The sequence below is a fragment of the Moschus berezovskii genome, chromosome 21, assembly GCF_049115385.1.
Source record: "Moschus berezovskii isolate FMDL1 chromosome 21, NW_MosBer_1.0, whole genome shotgun sequence".
Taxonomy (NCBI): domain Eukaryota; kingdom Metazoa; phylum Chordata; class Mammalia; order Artiodactyla; family Moschidae; genus Moschus; species Moschus berezovskii.
In genome coordinates, this window is record NC_142480.1 from 23414497 (window position 1) to 23435528 (window position 21032).

Genomic DNA, 21032 nt, shown 5'->3' on the forward strand with positions numbered 1-21032 from the left:
ATGCTATTAAGTAAAAGAACAGGCTTCTCTGAGGTCATATGTTAGTGAACACATGAGACACTAGGCTGGTGGGAGAGAAAGTAAGTGACTGGCCTCAAGTCACTGAGGAGCTGGCATTAGTCTGTCACGTATTCTCTCTGTCTCACCAGTTTGGTTGTAGGAGCCTAGGCAAATAATCAGGGCCAAGTGATGGAAACTAGAAATCTATGAGTTTCTTTATTGGCATCTTCACTACTTTGAAATGTTGGGCAACCTTGAGAGACATCAGATACCTGCATTAAGAATGAGAGCTTCCAGTTTTTGAAAACTGCTTTTTAGCAATTTTTAAAAATAATTGTTTTAGGGCATCTCTGCTTGCAGTCTGGTTGACTAGAAGCTGAAAATGGTTTGCAGGAGTAACAAAGTCCACAATTAAAGAAAAACAGTTGTTTTAAAATTTCTAGGCCACAACCAGGTTCACAGCTTCCCTGAGTCTACTTTGCTGCAAAACAAGTGCTTTTGTTTCTATGGAAGATCCAGTCCAGACGTCTATCAATTTCTGCTACAAATCTTTGCCTTTGCTTATCAGTTAGAAGAAAATGCAAGTGAAACCATCATTATTAAAATTATGAACAGACTTCCCTGGTGGTCCAGTGGTTAAGAATCTGCCTTGCAACACACGGGGTGAGGGTTTGATCCCTGGTTGGGGAACTAAGATCCCACATGCCACAGAGCAACTAAGCCCATGTGCCACAACTACTAAACCTGCACACCACAACTTGGGAGATCCTGCTTGATACAACTAAGACCCAACACAGCCAAAAAGAAAAAAAAAAAAGAGCCCTTAAATAAAAATGAGCCATTAATAAACAATGATTAGCTAACAGCAACTGTAATGAACTTCGGAGACTGAGCTAGGTGAGAACTTTTCTGATTGACTTCCCTCAATCTAAAAGCCTAAATCATAGTCAGTGCCATTAGTTTGGAATGTTTCATTTATTCTTACACCATCAAATTTGTATTTTTATTATAATTAAAAATTATGTGTACATATACATTTGATTCCTGGGTCGGGAAGATCCCCTGGAGCAGCCCACTCCAGTATTCTTGTCTGGAGAATCCCATGGACAAAAGTGAAGTGTTAGTTGCTCAGTCGTGTCTGACTATTTGTGACCCGGGCAAGAATACTGGAGTGGGTTGCCATCCCTTTCTCCAGGGGATCTTCCCAACCTAGGAATCAAACCCAGGTCTCCCACTTTGCAGGCAGAATCTTTACCATTTGAGTTAGCTGGGAAGCCCTCCGTGGACAAAGGAGCCTGGCCAAGGAGTTGGACATGACTGAAGTGACTTAGCACGCATGCATACATTATATGTAAATCTTTGCGTTAATGAATGAATGGGATTACAGCACAAATGTTGGGGTTTTGTGCAGACTATTTTTTTTTTCCTTTTCATGCCTCCTTCCTTCTCTTTTCCTGCTACCCTTACCTGTGACAACCCTTGCTATCAAACTAGCTTACATCTTTGCATATTTTTAATCTGTGATCATGTCATGCTGTGTAACTATATATAGGTACACAGTAATATGTATATATATTCCCATGAATGGGCTTCTGGGGGACTCTTTTTTTCTTTTTGAAAAATAGGATCATATTATATACTCCTCTCACCGGGCAATGCCTCCAAAAGATGTCCCCAAATCAACTGGTATACTTCTGCTTCTTCTACTACTTCTATAGTATAGATGGGCAGTTATAGTGAATGAACATTTGATGATTTCTTGAGCAGTAGGGTAGAATGAGCTCTGGGTATAAAGAAGATAAAACACTACAATGAAAGGAAAAGTGAGGTACAGACACCTAAGCCATTTTGTATCTTTTTGATAGAGCTGATTAGTGGAGGAAGAGACATTTCTCTTCCATAAAAAAAAAAATTTCAGTATCTCAATAGCAATTTTCATCATCAAATCAGTTTCAGACCACATAGGATACTTAATTCTATCAGCGCCCTCAGAGGGTGAGAATTTTGGAAATACCATTAGTCAGAAAATGAACTCAGGAAAACATTTGTAAAATCTCTTGTCATCTCAGAAGAATCTTAATACAATAAGCTACTGAACTGTCATTGAAACCTATGAACTGAACATCCCATCTTGTTCATTTTGGAAAGGGGATCTAACACAGAAATTGAGTTGGATAGAGAGGTCTAGGGAGAAGGAAATGGCAGCCCACTCCAGTATTCTTGCCTAGAGAATCCTGTGGACAGAGGAGCCTGGTGGGCTGCTGTCCATAAGGTCGCACAGAGTCGGACACAACTGAAGCAACTTAGCATGCATGCATTGGAGAAGGAAATGGCAACCCACTCCAGTATTCTTGCCTGGAGAATTCCAGGGACAGAGGGAATGTGCTGTCTGTGGGGTCGCACAGAGTCGGACACAACTGAAGCGACTTAGCAGCAGCAGCAGCAGCAGCAGAGAGGTCTAGAATCTAGACTGTTCAGTATTTAATTCCTAGGTAGTTGCTCAAGCATTATCATATTCCTTAAAATTCCTCACATGTTAATCACATTCATCAAATGTGTTGGTTCCACCTTCACTAAAGGAGAAGACATCTTCATACCAGTACTACCTTAGAATCTGCTGACTGACCGAGTTTTCAAAGGCAGAATCTCCTAGTAAAAATCTCTCATTATATGTACAACCAATAAAACAAAACCAGTGTGTACAACTTAATATAACCTTACTGCAGACTTCCACAATAGTATCACTATTTTATTACTGTCTTAATTTAATTCAAAGCATTAGAAACAAAAGTGACTATCAGATATTGCTCCAAAGTAGTGACTGTGTCTTCTGAATTATCTGGGACTCAGAGTGGGTTTGAGAGGGGGAGCATCCTTGGATTTTTAATGGACACCTCTTTTCTGTTTGCTGATTTTTTTTAAAGGTCATGAAGAGTTGGTTGAGAAAGAAGGGAACATGAAATACCTGGTTTTAGATCATCCTAAACTTGTCTCATCAATAAAATGTCATTTCAGGTCTGCTTATTTGTTGGACAGGATAGAGGTGGAACTTTAAAAAGGCCTGGAGTGACCTGTGGATTGAAGAGAAACCTCCCCAAATCAGAGATGAGGACTCTTTCACCAGCAGTTTTCAAACACAGAGTTGAAAAATAATAAATTAACCTTTCAACACTTTGAAACCTTAGAAAATTGCATGATCACTGATAAATCATTAAAATCACTTTTTTCTTCTTTGAACATAATAAAGACCGTTTTTCTTAGACCTGTTATATACCTTCAAATGGAATAAATACAATGAATAAACAAGCTACTTGATATTTTCAATCTAGTTATAGGGAAGGAGTATTTTTGGATCCTGAATGTTAACAGTTTCCTTTAAAAAAAAAATACCCAGGAAACTCTCTATAAATGAAAGAAATGTGTATAGTATGCAAATTCAAAGTGTGCTGTCCTCATTTACCCAGTGGAATTCAAAATAAGCCCCAACTTGTGAACATATTAAAACAGATTGAAATGGATATTAGTGGGATTTGTAAGGAGAAGCACTCCAGTCCATCAAACACGCTATGCACAAGAACTTTGATAATGTTGTTTTACTGATAATTACCTGCCGGCTGTCACCTCAACGTGGGATTTCATGCAGGTTCCTGTATTTAAACATTACATTCGGAGCCAAGCCTGCAAAGACACTTATACCAATTTGGCCATGTCCATTTTATTTCACAATTATCTGTGAATTTCTTCGTGAAAAGCAATGCATTTAACTCCCTTTTAATTGCGTTTGATCTGTGTGGGTAAGAGACGGGTCAATACCGTGTTCCCACTTCCCTGGCCAGAGCAGGTTCTGCCTTCTCTCCCTTGCAGGCACCAGCAGATACCAGAATTACTGGAAAGCAGCACTTCCCGTCGACAAGCATGAATATTCATCTGACCTGAAGAAATAGTCTCTGGGGCAAAGCAAATACCTTGTATTAACTAAAGGTGTTTTAAACAGGAAGGACCATCTTCTGTGGTCCTCCCAGGCGGCTAGTGTCTGTGGGCCCTCCAGCTCTGCGGAGAACTTCCTTTTCTTTCTACCCCACCCCCACTTTATTTTTTCCCCATACTGAACTCCTAATTAAATTTAACAGTTTCAAGAGTTTAAACTGTATACCTTTTTAATTGTGTCCTACTTTGTATTGGCCGATGCACAAGTCTGAAAATGGATATTACAGCTTTTTATGATATAATATCACCCTAATTGGTGCTTCATAGGCCGTGGCTGAATTCTTTTCAATTAAGCGCTAACATACAGTAACTGTTTCTCTCTGCAAATGCTGGAAAGCCATTCACAAGAGAGGACTGGTACTGCACAATTCCAAAGTACCTTAATGTGTCAAAAATGTTTTGTGAAGAAAGCTACACTGTAAATGCAATCACCTACATTGGTGTTCCCATTGTTCACTGGGAGTGAAAGTATTGCTAATTGTCCTGCGTTTTAGCTGGGTTTTTAAAGCATTATGTAGTAAGTACACCGGAGGGTCAATTTGTGAAGTGAAATACTTAGCATGCAAAGCGTAATACAAGATGCTGTGTAATACTTGACCTCTTAGCATAATAAATGTAGCAGTGAAACGCTGTGCATTCAGCATTCACTGAATAGAGCCTTCGCAGTGGAACAAAACCAGAAAATGTTCTCTTCATTCCTTTTTTTTTTTTCACTAAGCGAAAATTATTCTTTATAATGGCCATTGCAGCAATTAGCTGGCATTTGGTAGAATAAATGTGCAGAAATAGCAATTTCTTATTTTAAATGAGATTTTGTATGGAGCCTGCAAATTACTCGAGGTATATGAATAATTGTGCCTTAGCTTTATGCTACAGAATAGGGTGTGGGTGGGTATAAAGATTTCCTATTTGCAGTTAAATGTTTAGACATTTTATTATTTTAATTTCACTCACAGTCTGCCTGGACTGACCCTGCTTTCCCATTGATCATTTCTTGTGCGCCTGGAAGCAAGTGTGCAGATGGCGGGAGACTCCCAATTAGTGCACCATGTTTTTTATGAATGTGACATGTAAGTGCAATCAGGTCTCCTCTGGAGGCAGTGGTGGTGTTGATACTTTGAGTTTCTAAATCAATACAATTTAATAATCTGCATGGAATGAATGTTTATCAATATTCTCTGTGGTCAAATGCAGTTGGAAACTTCATTAAATTTTTATCCAAAGTTTTTCACCTTATTGAAATGCATTCTTCCAGGCATTCATGATTCATCTAATTAGCCTTAAATAGGGTATTTTTTTCCTTCTCTCAAAGTGATTCAGTTAATTATGTCCATATATTCATAATTACAAGGTGGATGAGTTTGGTAAAACTGAAATTATGAAATCTGCAGAGAGATTCTAAGAGGTTTAGAATGTAGAATATAAAAAAGGAATGACTAAAAGTCAGAGCAGTGAAATATTTTGTTTTAATCCCCCTTAGCCCACCCCACTCCAACTGTTTTCTTATGGGGTTTTATGTATTTATTTTTTTCACTTATCATTTGTAATCCAACAACTTGCAAAAATTGATTTGAAGTAAGCTCATCATGAATAAAAATAATAATAAAGCAAACACTACAAGAACACTTGAATAATGTGTCAAAAGTTATTCTAAAAAAATTTAAGATAATATATAATCATTTAAAGGCTAACTGTTCAAACAAAGAAGAAAGTTTCTTTCACCCACTGACCACTTTCCTGAGTTCTCTGACCACATTTAACTACTTTAGCAGGCCTCTTAAATGTTCTCTTTCACACTTCTAAGTCCTTTTTTCTTATTTCCATCCTTCAAACATTTATTTGCATATTCTAAGTATTCTATATAGCATCTTAAGCTTCAAGAATTTTAATATTTTCCTAGGCACCTTTTCTAGCTCAATAACTTTTTTTTTTGGTCTTTAAAATTATGTTTTGGGATTATTTTTTATCTAAAGGAAAGAACAGTCTCTCCTAATTTTTATTTTAGCTAAGACTTAAGCACACACGACTTTTTACTCAGACCATCCAGTGATGCCAAAAATTCCTCTGCCAAATGCTATAATGAAGGCAACTCATTAGCAAATGACCTAGCTCATCTGTTGAATCCAACCTGTGATACTGCAAAATTGGAAATAGCCCCCATTAGTTATTGTTAATCTAATCTGGGTAAATGATGTTCTCACAGAGGGAGCAGATACCTGGCCTCTATCACTTTACAAACAAAGATTGTTTGCTACACTCTCTCACAACAAGCCCCATGGAGGGTACTGGGTCATTGTATTATTACCTTTGCCCAAAGGTCATGCTTAAGAACTTTAACAAACTGCACAGCCATGCCCAGAAAGAATTGTGCGTGATTTCTGTTCTATTTTCACTTTTTTTTTAAACCAACGGAACAAATAACAAGTCACAATTAGAGTTTTACCATTCAAGATGATTTATAGTTGACCCAGGTAATTGACTGCAAGAATTTATTTATTTTAAAATTGTATATATAAAATGAAAGACTGTGAGTTATAACATTTTTCTTTCTAATTATTCATTCCTGAAATGTTTCTACTGGACTTCCTAAAGAACAATGTAGTAGAGTGGACTAAGTGTAAAATTTCCTTCCCTGTCTTTGTGGGGTATATGCAAGGGTTATAAAAATAACATTGTAATATATTGGTATGTTAGAACACAGAGAAATGTCAACTGCATTTTCATACTGTGTGCGTGATCAATCACTAAATTGTGTCTGACTCTTCCCAACCCTGTGGATTGCAGCCTGCCAGGCTCCCCTGTCCATGGGATTTTCCAGGCAAAAATACTGGAGTGGCTTGTCATTTCCTCCTCCAGGGGATTTTCCCGACTCAGTGATCAAATTCGCATCTCCTGCGTCTCCCGCATCAGCAGGCAGATCCTTTAGCTCTGCGCCACTTGAGAATTCCAAATCCTCTAGTCATGGTGATCACCTGGGTAATTCTTCCCCCTCCCCCCGCAAAAAGCTTGTTTCAGTTTGGTCCACGGCTTAGGAGAGGGCTCCACGGTGGTTAAAAACTGCCTCGTGGCTTCAGAGAGGCTTCAAGCAGAAGCGCTGACATCAGAGGGTCTCCCTGAAGGGAGCTGGGCTCGGAGGCTCCCTGTCCTGCCTAAGGGTGAGACTTTCAAAGAGATACTTGCGCAGCCCAGCCTGGGGACCAGTCAGCCTGTAGAGATTAGTCACTTGGTCGCCCATCTTCTTGATGAGTTTCACCTGCTCTTCGACGAAGCGGCTTTCCAGGAAGTCAGAGGTGGAGGTCTGGTGGGCTGAACCCTGGCTACGCAGATCTGAAAGGGCCTGGTTGAGGCCCTTTTCCCTGAGCATGGCTGCTTCCATAGTGTCCTGGGTTTTACCCCACTCATTTTGAGATGGCTTTTCTATGTCCTGGAAGACTGCGTGGCAGCTGTACTGGTTTTGCATTTTCAAGAGATGCTTGGCACCCTTGCGCTTCTCCTCGCCCAATTCACGGAAAAGGTGGTCCCACACCCTCCGGAACCACATCCTCCGGGTGGAAACAGAAGCCTGGAGAGAGGTAGGTATGGGAGACCTGTAGGTGTATATTGGCGGCCTCCACCTCGGTGGAATAATTCTGACGAGCTTGGAATCTCATGGTGACCGGTAATAAGGAACTAAGGTCAGAAAACTGGCTGGTCCCAGTGGCCAAGGATGGTTGATTGGCTGATTCCAAAGGTTGCAACTATTGAAAACGATAGAGGGTGGTCTGAGGCTCGAGCAAGGGGTGTCCCTGGGGTCTGTTCTGTCCAAATATTGTTGAAACAAGGGACAGAGTTGCAGGACCAAGGAGTGAACTACCAGATAACTCTTTTCATGAGATAGTTCATGCCATGATCAACTAACAAAATCTTCACCTCATCCTGAGAGGTACACAGAGGGGGCTTTATAGTTAATTAAAATAAGAAAGAAAGAAAAAAAGGATGGCACAAATGGTGAAAATCTGTTGTATGTTAAACTGTTAGTCTCTTCTTCATTGGAGGTTTTATATCATTGCCGTAAAAATCTAATGACAATATTTTCATCTGGAATATTTACCAAGGGATGCGTACATGCTTAGTCGTTCAGTTATGTCTGACTCTTTGCGACCCCATGGACACCTGGCTCCTCTGTCCATGGGATTCTCCAGGCAAGAATGCTGGAGTGGGCAGCCACTCCCTTCTCCAGGACTCCAGGGAATCTTCCTGAACCAGGGATTGAGCCCAGGTCTCCCGCATTGCAGGCAGATTCTTTACCATCTGGAGCCATCAGGGAAGTCCTTACCAAGGGATAATCTCTTTCAAAAACTGAGTAGAATACTTATGTAGGGAATGTTTCCAGTTTTAACTGTCTACTTTCATAAAGAAGCTTTCTTGTTTCCCTAGGAAACTCCCAAGTAAACTTCCCCAGTTTCCTTGGGAAACTTCAGTGAAAAGTATCTCATTGTAGTTCACTCAAACTAATAGATGACTCTGTTTTCTGTATCTGTTCTCCTACCTCCTGACTTCACTGGGCCTTCTCTTTGGGGATCTCCTCACTCCCACATCCGGTTGTTTAATTTCTTTTCCTCGTTCAAGTCCTAGGTTAAATGCTGTCTCCTCCATGAAGCTTTCTGTTGTCCTACTAAGAAGGAATCTGTTCCTCTTCTGAACTGTGAAAGCAACTTGTTTTTCAGCCTCTCTGTTGTTTTTATATATTTCGTCATGCTGAGTAACTGTAGATATCTTGGGAGGACCCAGTCTAAACCAATTTAGTGTCTTACACATTGTGAGTATACAATAAATACCTCTAGAGTGAATAAATTTTACCTGCAAGATTCTTGTTATTGATCTATCATTGGTGTTGATTTAATTGCTAAGTTGTGTCTGATTCTTGAGCAACCCCATGGACTGTAACCTGCCAGGCTCCTCTGTTCATGGGATTTCCCAGGCATGAATACTGGAGTGGGTTGCCATTTCCTTCTCCAGGGGATCTTCCCGACCCAGGGGTAGAACCCAGGTCTCCTGCATTGCAGGCAGTCCCCTCCATTACAGGCAGTCCTCTGCATTGCAGGCGGATTCTTTATCAACCGAGCCACCAGGAAAGCCCATTATGATGGCGAAGAGCTGTAAACAAAGAGCCCCCAAACTTTCAGGTCCACACACAGAAAGTCCCTTGTGCTTCTGTTGTGCCTCATTCCTTGAGAAATAACCAGATTCCAACAAGTGCCCCCCTAGAAAGAAGGTTGTGTGAATATAGGTGACATCATGGGATTTCTCATTTTGTACCCTTCTTTGGTTAAAGATAGATAAACTCTATAATGTCTATTTGCCATTCAGGTTATCAGGCAGGACTAATCAGTTTAATTTAAGAATTATGAAAGCTAACTGAAAAATTTTGAGGGTTGTGTGCCAGATGTACTGAGGACTTTATAAACATTGTCTCATTTGATAGTCACAACATGACATGAGGGAGAAACTATTATTACCCCCATGCCACTGGGAGGGAACTAAGCTGAGCAGCTGGATGGCTTTCCCAAGTTATGTACTACAATTCCGGGAAAGAGCAGGAGGACGACCAAGGTCTGTTTCAATCCATAATCTGAGTTCTTAATACTTCTTCCTTTTCTCTAGCTTCATAGTTTTCTTTGACTCCTCTCCTAAGTGAACTTCCCATGGAACACTTGAACTCAGTGGGAGTTTGTACACCTTTATGGGAACTGCTTACCCAGAGCAAAGCAAACTCTAGGGGCTCTGGGCAATAATGCTATGGATGTCAACCAAAAATAGCTTACCTAGAAACCTCATTTCTACCTAATTTATATACTGTGGGTGGTCTAGGAGGGGCAGTTAGGAAATGAAAGGACGCTGAGTGAAGGCACAGACATTTCTCTTGTGGAGAAGGTGCTGTCCCACAGTTGAGCATGGAAATAGTTGATGCAGGGAGGTGAGCTCAGGTGTGAAAGAGATGTTCCCCAAGCCCACCTGGGAGCTGTGGCTCTCAGCCTGGGATATGCCAAGATCCAGACACCCTAAGCCTCCGTGTGTGTCCAAAGCAAATCGGTGCTGATACATGAAGCCCAGAACAGAGCTCCCAGAGAAGCATTTGGCTTGGTGTTGAGAGAAAGACCAGCAATGCCCTTTACCCAACCCAAATTTTCCAACATGAAGGCAAGAGAAAAACCAACAATTACAAAAAATAACAGGTAAAAACCCATCTGATAAACCCTGCCATAATATTTTCTTCAAGTTTTATTTATTGAACATTCAAACTAGTGTTTATCAAATTTTACGATGTAAAATTACCTGTGTGTGTGCTTAGTTGCTCAGTCGTATCCAACTCTTTGAGACCCTTTGGACTGTAGCCCACCAGACTCCTCTGTCTGTGATTTTTTTTCAGGTGAGAATACTGGAGTGGGGTGCCATTTCCTTCTCCAGGGGGTCTTCCTGAGCCAGGGATTGAACCCACATCTTCTGTGTCTCCTGCATCAAGGCAGCTTCTTTACCCTCTGAGCCAACACCTGGAGAGGGTGTGGTTATTAAAATGAATAGACCCAGACCCTTTTCCTGTAAAATTTTGATTCTGTGAGTTTGGGGTGAGTTCCTGGGCTCTGCATTTCAGACCACCCCCAGAAGAGAATCTCATGTCCCTCATCAGATAAATAAATTCTGAGAAAATAAGCCTGAAAATCAGGCAAGTGCTACAAGAGCTGATGTTCTGTGGGGTTATTTAGGATGAAACTAATTAATAACAGTCTCTAGGAATGCTTGTCTTTGGAGAACTGGTGACAGCCGACAATGCCTTCAGCTACTGCCAGTAAGTTTCTCGCTCTTCAACAAGAAAAACTTGTTCTAGGGAAACTCTGAGACAGAACCAAGGGTGGGGTGAGGGACAGAGAAGCCCTTCCTGTGTGGGTGAGAGGGCACACACCTATGCCCTGGCTGATCTTAGCCGGGCAGGCCTCCCAGACACACTCTGCAGGAGGCAGGTCGAAGGACCGCTTAGCTTTGAGGAGGATCATTCTCTGAGGGGGGGCTCATCGAATCTGAAGTCTCAAACAGCAGATTATTCATTCGACAGTCATAGGGGCCTCCTCCGGATCCATGCTGTAGGTGTGGGCCTTGCACACACTTTTCTCTCTTCCTGAAAGGCTACTTTCCCCCAGCTTTGCCTGGTTAATTTTCCGCTTCCAGACTTGGCCTCTCTAATGAGAGAGGCACGATATGCCTTCCTGATATCATTAACCTAGGAAATAGGATTCCGTGATTCATGCCTGTCTCAGCTGTAAGCTCCATGAGGGTAGGGGTCAGGCTGTTTTATTGTTATTTTTTCATTATTTTTAGCTCTGAGTCACTTATAATAATAATTTGCTGAAGTCCAGTTTTTGGAGTTATTGCTACATTTAGCAATGTACCAGTTCAACAGAGTAAGTTATTTTTCTGTTATAAATTATACAGCCAGTTATATCGGAGAGAATATTTTAAAAGCTTTTGATGATTTCCGTGAAAGTTTAGTTGATTGGTTTTAATTTTTTAGGGAATTTTAAGGAATTTTAAGCATTTTAAGGAATCTTGGATTGTTAAAAGCTAAAGATTATACAATGGTTTAGCCTTTTAGAGTATATATCAAATATTCAAGAAAGAGTAATTAATAACCAGTAACCAAAACTTTGGAGAAGGAAATGGCAACCCACTCCAGTGTTCTTGCCTGGAGAATCCCAGGGACGGGGAAGCCTGGTGGGCTGCCGGCTATGGGGTCGCACAGAGTCAGACACGACTGAAGTGACTTAGCAGCAGTAGCAGCAGCAGCAACCAAAACTTAGAGATCAGTACCCCATATCTGACATTCATTCCTTTAAGTATGAAATTGCTGAAGAGGAATTCAGAGTAACTGAATTCACATGAAATGCAGGGATCTTAGACACTAATTGCTAGTCATATAAAATTAAGGTAATATGTCATTTGAAGGATTGGTGAAAGAATGTAAAAATGTTTAAAGAGCAATCCTAAATGATGTTCAGAAAGATGGGGAAACTAAGTCAATTGAAACAATCTCATCCTATGTGTAAGGCTGAAATTTAAAAATTTAATCGCTAGAAACAAACGTCTACCATACCACCAAGCAATTGTAAGTGATAGTAAGAGTGAAAGTCACTCAGTCTTTGAGACCCCTTGGACTATACAGTCCATGGAATTCTCTAGGCCAGAATACTGGAGTGAGTAGCCTTTCCCTTCTCCAGGGGATCTTCTCCTAGGGATCAAACCCAGGTCTCCTGAATTGCAGGCAGATTCTTTACCAGCTGAGCTACAAGGGAAGCCCAAGAACACTGGAGTGGGTAACCTATCCCTTTTCCAGGGGAGCTTCCCAACCTGCCGGGGTCTCCTGCATTGCAGGTGGATTCTTTACCAATTGAGCTATCAGGGAAGCCCCAGCAATTGTAAAAAGATTACTAATTGTGGTTATATTTGAAAAAAAATAGACAATTATGGAAATTAGAAGTATGCAGGTCAAGAAGCAGCAGCTAGAACTGGACATGGAACAGCAGACTGGTTCCAAATTGAGAAAGGAGTATGTCAAGGCTGTATATTGTCACCCTGCTTATTTAACTTATATGCAGAGTACATCATGAGAAATGCTGGACTGGATGAAGCACAAGCTGGAATCAAGATTGCTGGAGAAATATCAATAACCTCAGATATGCAGATGACACTACCCTTATGGCAGAAAGCAAAGAAGAACTAAAGAGCCTGTTAATGAAAGTGAAAGAGGAGAATGAAAAAGTTGGCTTAAAACTCAACATTCAGAAAACTGAGATCTGGCATCTGGTCCCATCACTTTATGGCAAATAGATGGGGAAACAGTGGAAACAGCGGCAGACTTGATTTTTGGGGGCTCCAAAATCACTGCAGATGGTGACTGCTGCCATGAAATTAAAAGATGCTTGCTCCTTGGAAGAAAAGCTATGACCAATCTAGACAGCTTATTAAAAAGAAGAGACATTACTTTGCCAGCAAAGGTCCATCTAGTCAAAGCTTTGGTTTTTCCAGTAGTCATGTATGGATGTGAGAGATGGACTATAAAGAAAGCTGAGTGCCGAGGAATTGATGCTTTTGAACTGTGGTGTTAGAGAAGACTCTTGAGAGTCCCTTGGACAGCAAGGAGATCCAACCAGTCAATCCTAAAGGAAATCAATCCTGAGTATTCATGGGAAGGACTGATGCTGAAGCTGAAACTCCAATACTTTGGCCACCTGATGAGAAGAACTGACTCATTTGAAAAGACCCTGATGCTGGGAAAGATTGAAGGCAGGAGGAGAAGGGGATGAAAGAGGATGAGATAATTGGATAGCATCACTGACTCGATGGACGTGAGTTTGAGTAAACTTCGGGAGCTGGTGATGGACAGGGAGGCCTGGTGTGCTGCAGTCCATGGGGTCACAAAGAGTCGAACACGACTGAGCAACTGAACTGAAGATTCAATTTTTATTTTCTAGCAAGGGAAAACTAAGGTACTTTTACATGGTTGTAATGCATCAAAAAATCTAAAATAGAAGGGCACATGTGTTCAAAGTTGCATAAATCAAGTCAAGAGGCTCATAAGGGATTGGCAAGATTAAATGAATGGCAGAAGTTTAAATTTGATTTACATGTTACCATAAAACTGAAGCTTACAAAAAAGGATTCAAACCTTGGTTAAAATTTCTAAAAATGCTAAAATGGTAGGTAAAACTAGAAATGAGCTTGGAAATAATGAAGCAACAGCATCATATACTGAAGCCAATATTCGTCTTAGGAAACTGACCAAAATAATCCTAGAAAGCTAAAGAGTTGACAAAACTGTAGGTGAGTTAAAGAAGAAATCTGTGTAAGACCAAATATTTCTTTAAAAAATAAAATTTTGGGTAAAATATATTTTATGAATTTAAAATTTGTCTATGAGAAGATTGAAGTATCCATAGGTTTTGATACATTATGGTTCTTCAAAATGCTGCTATAAAAAGCCAATAAAAACTGACCAACCAAGAGTACCCTATAAAAATTGTGTAAATTGTATAAATCGTTAAAAGAAACTTGTTTTGATCATTACATTTGGTAAATCTGACAAATTAGTGATTCAGTATTTGATCATTTGATGAATAATTTTGCAAGATCGATTTTTGGCTAACTAGTCAGTTTCTTTTCTACAGTTTCTTTTATTTACTGTTTCCAAAACCTGTTGCAGTGCTTGATATGCAGAAGGTGCTCAATAAACAGTGGGGAGAATAAACAAATGAAGGAACTGTGCTGGTGGAGGTGGGGGGGTTGGAATGTAAAGGCAAAGACCGTCAGGGTGCTTGGTTTCAGGAAGCTTACCTTCTCTATGGAGTAGTAGTTCAACTCTTTTCCTGTTACTGTTTACATGACTATAGGGTGACTTCATCTTTGTGTCGTACCTGTTCTTGATTCACTGGAGCAGGTTTACCTTACTGTTACACTATATTTGATGTTTGAATGAAAATGGAAATAGAACTTCATTTCACAGAGAGGTGAAGATTTTTTCTTTTTAATGTTTTTTTTCTTCTGTCCCCACAACTTGTCTCCTTGTCCATAATTAGAAGTGAAAGGAAATGAGGTAAAGGTAAACCCACCCCAAACTTAACAGAGTCGACAGATGACACTAGGCCACGCAGACAGAGAGCCCGGCCCCTCGCGCACAGCCGGCGTCATCCTGAGCTCGTGGGGAGCGCTGTACAGTAAGAGCCAGAGGCTTTTCCTGTGCAGTGAGTTGGAATTAAACATGCTAATTTGAGGTCTCTTTCAAGTATTTTGTTTAACTCCATTGGCCTTTAATTCCTTTATATTGCATCATTTAATGTAATGTTATTTATATATGAAGCATGTTATGCTTATTAACCAATGTGCAAAAATCCAAAGTACAGATTTTCTGTAATGGGCTAATTACAGGACTTTAAAGCCACCTACTGAGTTTTGCTGAGCCTCACAACAGGTTCACTGAACTGGATAAATTTATTCAAACGTGTGGAAATGAACCCCATTCTATGTGCAACGGTACTGGGAAAACACACAAATTATACCTCAATACCAGTTTAATGGGTCAAACAGTGAACCTGAATACTGAACTTATCTACATCTTAAACTAGTGGGGAGGCCTGTGGTAAGAAAGGGACGTGCCCATTCAAGGGAGTTTCTCCCTGTTTGTAAACAGTAGTAATAAAACAATAAGCCTGGCAATTAGGAGCCAGTTCTCCACACTCAGGAAACAGAGGTGGGTTGCCTTCCAGTGACCTTTGAAAATACACAACTTTCATAATCCAACCTGAGTGGAATGGAGTGACGAAAGCTCAGCAAACACATCTCAAGCACAGCCCTTTAATCTTTTCTGTGGAGAACGAGAGGCGCCTTTTCTTGTGTCATGGTTTAGGAAGAATTCAGCACAGGGTGTTCAGAGTTAGACACACAAATAAGGTATAAATATGTGGTGGAATTAAACACTCCAAACCAGCTTTTTACCCCTGACCTTGATCAAACCCACAGGGTAAGCTGATCATGTTAGTATTAATACTTCATGAATCCATTCTTTAATGATTTTTTTTGCATTTGAGAGTTTCAGAGGACTTTATACTCAAACTTCATAGCACCATAATTAGAATTATTATCCATTATAAGAACATAAAAATTGGTTGGGGGTTAGGGATAGGAGAAGAAAACAGGCTAGACGGAGGTTTGAGAACCTTATTGGGGACAGAGTTGAAAGAAAAGACCCTGCTATGTTGCATTATGACCAACGGAAGTACTGTTTTCCAGTAGAAAAGTAAACACACACACGTACTCTTATATGATCATTTATATCCCTTAGCTGAAGATGGACGTTGCTTTTATTATTTAATAGATTCCAGTAGTAGATCTATTAATTTTGTCATGAAAGGGAAAAGAAGGTCATTTCCAAGCCTGAAAGAGTTCCAGTCTTACCCTCAGGGCACCTTATTTACAACATACAATCCACCCAGTGGCTGACAGTTGGGTGTTGATAAGCTAATTCATGCCCATCTTTTTAGGGAGCTGCTGGTACGTCAGCTCTCAAAGCAACGAGCCTGGGTTTTCCATGTATACCAATGAAAAGAGAGTTCTCCAGGAAATGAGGTGTGACGCAGGTCAGCTTCACCAAGACTCTTGGACCAAGAAATAAGAATTTAAATATGAAATACTAAAATTTAACACATGACTGAAACAAAATAAATGGTGTACCAGTGAAAGCATTTGAGGTAATTAATCAATGCTGTGTTTGTACATATCATTAAATATATTATACTCAGTTTAGATTTGATTTCTATGCTCCTTTTATAAAGAGTTAAAAGAAAATACATTTGAATTCATGCTGATACCGAAAACATGCTCCTAGCTTCTAGTTTTTTTTTGGATTTCAAATCATTTCCATTAACAAACAGCTATTTGCCCTCTAATAAAATATGTCATTATGCTTTATTCACATCGCACAAAAGAATCACTGAAAAATCGCCCCAATGATGGCCAATAATTACACATTTTGCTCCTGTGCTAGCGATGAAGAAATCTGTTCATTGGAGGAAGCAGGTGCTGGGGCATCAAGCTAATAGTCAATGTGAGCCGTGGTAATTAGCCACTGCGATTGCTAAAATTAACAATTAGCTAACATGCAATTCTCTTTTTTGCAGGCTGCAGTTTACTTTGTATAATCCTTGCATGTTCTTAGTAATTATTCTGACAGCTTATTATTTTTATTTTTTCTGGTTTGAACACAGCTTTAACATTTGCATTGGGCAACCCAAATGTTCAACAGGCAGGGACGAAACAACTGCTTGACTAGGCATTTTTCTGAGGCCACATTTGGTGGTTTTCTTAACTTTTCCTGGTTGGGGAGGGGAGTGGTTAGGGGTTAGAGCTCTGATTCTTTCACAGCTATTGTCTTCTCCCCTCAGGCCATCCTCCAGGGCAGCACACGCGGTCATCCCAAAGCTTTTAGAGGGAAAACTACCCAGTCAGCTGCAATTTAGACTTGAGGGAATGACTCCAGGGATGAAGTGCCACAGTCAAGCTAGTCAAAACATCTTCTTTTCATTCTTCTTCCCTGGAGTGTGTCTTTGGTTAATACATTCACTGCCCCCCACATGATACCCTCCATCTCCCCTTTCTGAGGGAGAAAATGTAGCATCCTGTGTGGATGGTTCTTGTCGGGGGCTATCAGTTCAGTCATTCAGTCGTGTCTGACTCTTTGCGACCCCATGGACTGCAGCACACCAGGCCTCCCTGTCCATCACCAATTCCCGGAGCTTGCTCAAACTCATGTCCATCGAGTCGGTGATGCCATCCAACCATCTCATCCTCTGTTATCCCCTTCTCTTCCTGGATTCAATCTTTCCCAGCATCAGGGTCTTTTCAGATGAGTCAGTTCTTCACATCAGGTGGCCAATGTATTGGAGTTTCAGCTTCAGCATCAGTCCTTCCAGTGAATATTCAGGACTGATTTCTTTTAGGATTGACTGGTTTGATCTGTTCAGGGGGCTATACACTGAGATAGTATTGCTGGAGCCTTCCAGTGGAATAAGTCTGATGAAGCCTCAGCCTACATGTTAAAGGAAAAAGAAAAATTAAACAGCAAGGGAGTAATTTGTTTCCAGAAGACCTCTGGGAGGTGAGATGTGATGAAAGCTTTCATAGCATTTAAGTAAGATAAACTGTGGCAACAACTTCAGCAAACTACTCTTCCAGACTGTGTTTGTTTCCTATTGTTCAGTCGATAAGTCGTGTCTAACTCTTTGCAACCCCATGAACTGCAGCATGCCAGCCTTCCCTGTCCTGCAGTATCTCCCTGAGTTTGCTCAAACCCCTGTTTATTGAGTCAGTGATGCCATCCAACCATCTCATCCTCTGTTGCTCCCTTCTCTTACCCAGCATCAGGGTCTTTTCCAGTGAGTTGGCTCTCCTCATCAGAGGTCTGGAAAGGGTCGCACTGGGCTAGAATCAAGGTGTCACCAGGGCTGTGTTCCTTTCCTTGCCTTTTCCAACTTCTAGAGTCTACCCACACTCCTTGGATTGTGTCTCTTCAGAGCCACATTTTCTTTCACTGTTCTTCGGTAGTTACGTTTCCTTCTGACCACAAGTGGGAAGTTTTAAGGATCTACGTTATTATCTTGGGCCCACCTGGATGATCCAAGATCATCTCCTCATCACAAATCCGTAACTCAGTCATATCTGCAGCGTTTCTTTTGCTGTGTAAGGTAACCCATCCACAGGGTCAGGGGACATCTTTGTGGGGGGGCATTATTCTGCGTGTCACTCAAACCCATGCAAAATGTACATATGGTAGGTAAGTTTCTATTTCTCTACAGCTGTGAGTCATTGCACATTTAATGTCAGGGAACTGGGTTATCGAGGAGTGGTGGGCGTTGGAGGCGGAGGGCAGTGGATTTCCATGGCTTCCATAGACAATAACTCTGTATGGCCCTTCTGTGCCAGGTGTCTTAACACAGAACCAGCATAGGCCAGGCTTTGTCCTGTCCCTCCCTCCTAGGCTCCTGAGTTTGGAGGGCCTTTTCAGGCTCTTGATAAGAGGTCTGCCTCTTAGAGCACAGGCATGGCCAGGCTAAGAGCTATCATCATGTGTTCTGTGCTTTATTATGGTGTTGGGCTATAACACGCTGCTTTACTGTGTGAATGAGTGACATGGATTGCTGTCCACAGAAACTCTGAATAATAGGAAGAAACATCACCCGCTGTAGCCCTGACTTCTAAAATGCAGTGATGGGAGAGGCAAAGCTCTGGTGGAAGTTCAGGCCATCCAAGATGGCTGTTCTCTGGCTCTCTGTGCATCCCTCCTTTGCCCAGAACCTGCTTCACCTACACCCTACCCACCTGACTGACCTGTCCCTATTTGCCCCTGCCTCAGCTGGTGATTATCCTAGCGTTAGCTCAGAACTCTCCAATGCTTATCAAAGGGTTGGTGAGGGGTGTGCAGCTTGCTGCTTTCCATGGAAACCGATGCACCAATCTGATATCAATTTCCCCAACTGGTAACCTCCCCATGCTGCGAGGAGCAAGGACGGCCACCATGTTCTGCCCGCAGCCTGGCCGCCAGCAGCACATGGTGGTGGTGGGGGGTGTTGCTTCAGGACCTGCTTCCGACATGTAAGCTCCCGCTAAGTTTTAAACCTCTGATATCTCTGTCACTGGCGCCAAGCTTGTTCTTTGGTCTTGGAGCTGGGCAAGGACAGGCCTGATAGACCTGCAGGGTGTAGCCCAACAGGCAGATTTCTGGTACGTGCTGAGACCTTGTCTGTGTAGGGTATGAGCTGGTTGTTGGGGCTCAGAAGGGCTTCTGCAGACATGAGGATAAGCCTGGGGAATCAGACCTTGGGGCTGGCTGTGGGCTGCAGAGGCTGAGGAGGGCCAGGCTTCAGACGAGAGGTCAGGGAGGTGAGCAGTGGCAGAGGCTGGGGCCAGACTTGCGGTGGTGAAACATAGCAACGTGTTGTTTGTTTAAACGGGAGGAAACTGGAATGAGCAGAGTCTGCCCAGAAGAGTGAAGCAGTCAGGAGTCAAACATCCAGAGAACAAACTGCTACGGAGTTGAACTGAGGTGAGACCTCACCCAGTCCCAGATGTTCCTGGTCAGGCAGCAAAAGAGGTTGGGGCACTGAGATGGGCCTTGGTTTAAGAAAACCTGCTCTCGAAAACAGAAACGCGTTGGATTTTTTGCTTCACAAGATAATTCATCAAATTGGCTGTTGGTATGGTGAGCTCCTCTGGTATACCTAAAACAGAATCCTCACCACAGAAATTGTACTGCCCACTCCTAAAAGCATATCTGTTGTATAAAGCGAGCCTCACACACAAGCTAAGATTCTTGAAAAAATAGCAGACCAAGGGAAATTTGGAGCCAGAGCTTAAGAATGTTTTGCTCAAGATTTTAAGGGGTTTGACTCAACTTGAGAGACTGGCCAAGATGTGGAGATGATGTTTTCAGTGATGTGGCAAGGTCATCAGAATAATAGCAATAAAGTTGGGGAATGTGTTTAAAGAAATATGTGTTCTAATAAGGAGGCGTCTCCCCAGAGGACTGTCCTTATTTCACACAAGAACAATTGTAGCCTCCATAGAGGAGTTACACTGGCTTAGAGAAGGTGTACCACCTTCATTCTCCGTGACCCCCACTGGTTTTTCACTGCTGGCTTCTTAACAATATTTAGTATTTAGGTAATTGTTATTATTGATTTACAGATGCCAAGCCACATTGTGCTAGTTTTAAGTTCCCAGAGGCAGGCCCAGTAGATTTGGGAATAGTACCTAGAATTCCTAGAATTGTACTCTGAAGCTGGTGTCTTTGGGCTGTGTGTGCACAGTATTGGGGTGAGGGTGGAGTGCAGAAGGTGGTTGGGTAGGCAGGGAGGGACATGGCAAGGGAGAGGCTGGTATTTAGAAAACAGTCATATATGCTTCTCAAGGGGCGAGGGCCCGTGCAACCCCGGGACTTGGGCATCACAGAAGATTCTTAAAGATAAGTTTCAGTGAATAAAAATTATTGAACCAGATGCTACCTGGTGGTGAGGGATAGCTGAGGAAAGGGAAACTATTAAGAGTCACTGTGTTGTTGTTTAGTCACTAAGTCGTGTATGTCCAACTCTTTGTGACCCCCATGGATGGCAGCATGCCAGGCTCCTCTGTCCTCCACTAACTCCCAGAGTTTGCTCAAATTCATGTCCACTGAGTTGGTGGTGCTGTCTTACTATCTCATCCTCTGCCACCCGCTTCTTTTTTTTTGTCTTCAATCTTTCCCAGCATCAGGGTCTTCTCCAATGAGTTGACTCTTCACATCAGGTGACCAAAGTATTGGAGTTTCCGCTTCAGCATCAGTCCTTCCAATGAATATTCAGGGATGATTAAAGGAGATGGAAGAACAGGGAGCTAAGTAGCCAGGAAAGAGACTGCTCTCCTCAATTTAGATAGTTTTTGTAAGTGAGGTAAGCAGTCAAGTTTATTTTTGGTAAAATTACTTACGTGCT

General features: G+C 41.6%; 1 long non-coding RNA gene and 1 pseudogene across 5 annotated transcripts in view; one reads left to right on the top strand and one right to left on the bottom strand.

The window, feature by feature from the left end:
- Window positions 1–5617, top strand: part of LOC148774512 (uncharacterized) — a 46629-nt gene extending 41012 nt beyond the window's left edge. For 4 of the 5 annotated variants that reach the window (XR_016035616.1, XR_016035613.1, XR_016035615.1 and 1 more), the window contains one exon: window positions 3016–5617. This is a non-coding gene — a long non-coding RNA (uncharacterized LOC148774512). Of the gene's footprint in view, window positions 1–2924 lie in introns of all 5 variants that reach the window. The other variant, XR_016035617.1, reaches the window with a different exon arrangement.
- A 1470-nt stretch (window positions 5618–7087) lies between these two features.
- On the bottom strand, window positions 7088–7637 carry LOC129550082 (ferritin light chain pseudogene; annotated as a pseudogene).
- Window positions 7638–21032: the final 13395 nt, after the last annotated feature.